We start from the raw sequence: 2016 nt of genomic DNA, 5'->3' as shown, positions 1-2016 counted from the left end.
AATGACTACTGAGGGCATTGCTGTAGGATAGCAATTTGTTCATGATTATAGAGACTTTGCAACAAAAGGTAAAACCATGCTTTCTGTTTTCTGTACAAGAAGGCAAAGGGGGTTATGATATTTAGAAGAATTTCTTTCCAAATATTTTAACTTTTAAATATTATATTCCAACATCTGGAAACTGGAAATATGATTCTGTCCAAAAAAGATAATGATTAAGTATACCATTTTTTTAAAAGAATGAAAAGAATTACAGCAAGCTATCAAGAGGTTGTTTATAATCTTTCTTGTTTCTTTCATTCCTTTTTAACTTTCCTATATTTCCTCAATTTCTATAATCAACTGACTAAAAATAGCATCCATAACTCTTATCTTTGATAATTTGGATGATGATTTATTAATGGGCTACAACACAGCAGACAAAACAAAGTCAGCGTACCTTAATTTCCAGAAAACCCTTCAGTGAAGGAAGCTGGCATACTGTCCCATAGATATCATAGCATATTGCTTTGCTGAAATAATAAAATATTATAAAACAACTGTGAATAGGTACAACATTTAAAAATCCACATGGCATTTATATATTAAACATTCATAAAAATATACCCGATCATATGCCATTAACTATGAAAACTAAGTATAAATTATACATGATTATGTTCCATTTACTATGAAAACTATATTGGGAATTGAAGTAAAACTGAGCCTTACGTAATTCTGATTTTTTTTACATTCCTTACATTACTGCCAAAAAAAGAAAAAAAGAGAGAAAGAAAGAAAGAAAGAAAGAAAGAAAGAAAGAAAGAAAGAAAGAAAGAAAAAGAAAGAAATTGGCCAAAAAGCCTTCATTATTTAATCATTAATAAATAACTAAGAAGGAAACAAACAAACAGATATTAAAACTGGAGAAAGAAAAAGCTCTGATTAAACAGAATTCAGGAGTGAGAAAAAGATAGGTAATTGCTTTGCTTTCAAAATAGTTATTTTAAATTAATGATTCAGTGCCTGATACTTATTAAACAGGGAAGCAATTCTCAGCTATAATTGAGAAAAACTTTACAAGTAAGCAATAGGGAAAGAGAAAATGTATAAACAATTTATTTGTAGTAAACATAAAGGACAAAACATATGCAAATCTTAAAATCTGGTAAGAAAAAAGTAAAGTCCAAATGGTAAGTAGGCAGAGAATCTGAAGACAGAATTCACAAACTGGTTAACAGATAAAGCAACGTGTTTTTTCATCAAGTACCATCAAGTACTGATTTGCATGAGTGTGGATTTGTAAAATGCATTTTCTCTTCCCTCATTTCTGTCATCCTGACCTCCATCAAGCTCATTCTCAAAGTCCCCCTGGATAAAACTAATTTTAAAAACTACTGTATCTAATAATTTTTAAAAGCATCAAGTAAAGCCTTTTATTACAGAAAAACATGAATAAGTAAATCATAACAACACTGCCTGTAACAAGAATAATTTGAAAATTGCCTAAAATTTTAACAGTGAAATAATTACGTAAATTCCACTATCATCCCACAATATTAATTTCATGTTTAAAATTATGTTCAAAATAAACAACACTGCAATTTTAAAAAGTAAGGGTATGTGTGTGTGAATTATATTACTAAAAGGAAAGAAAATTGTAGAGTAAAAAAAGTGAGGAAAAGGAAAAAAAATGAAAAAAGAATGAAATGCATCAAAAGATTTACTGTCATTTTCTTTGGATAGATGACTATGAATTTTTATTTTTCTGTTATTCCTATATTTTCTAAGATTTGTACAATCATAGAACAATGGTGGAAATAGCATAAAATAAATAATTTTCATAAAAGAAGGTGAATCACCATACCGTTTGTTGTTACAGAACAGAATCAGCAATAATATCACAGAGACTTCCAGGATTATGAGAATAAAACAGCAAAAGACAAAACTAGCAAAAGCAGCATGGTCCACAATAGCTAAATTGTGGAAGGAGCCAAGATGCCCTTCAACAGATGACTGGATTAAGATGTGGTCCAA

At 29.3% G+C, this 2016-nt stretch overlaps 1 long non-coding RNA gene across 1 annotated transcript in view; it reads right to left on the bottom strand.

Moving 5' to 3' along the window:
• Positions 1-461: 461 nt before the first annotated feature.
• Positions 462-2016, bottom strand: part of LOC117800993 — a 93854-nt gene continuing 92299 nt past the window's right edge. The window contains exon 3 of the long non-coding RNA XR_004623261.1: positions 462-512. This is a non-coding gene — a long non-coding RNA (uncharacterized LOC117800993). The remainder of the gene's footprint in view (positions 513-2016) is intronic.

This window comes from Ailuropoda melanoleuca, chromosome 1 (genome assembly GCF_002007445.2).
Source record: "Ailuropoda melanoleuca isolate Jingjing chromosome 1, ASM200744v2, whole genome shotgun sequence".
Classification (NCBI taxonomy): domain Eukaryota; kingdom Metazoa; phylum Chordata; class Mammalia; order Carnivora; family Ursidae; genus Ailuropoda; species Ailuropoda melanoleuca.
This window is presented reverse-complemented; position numbering and strand designations above follow the sequence as displayed.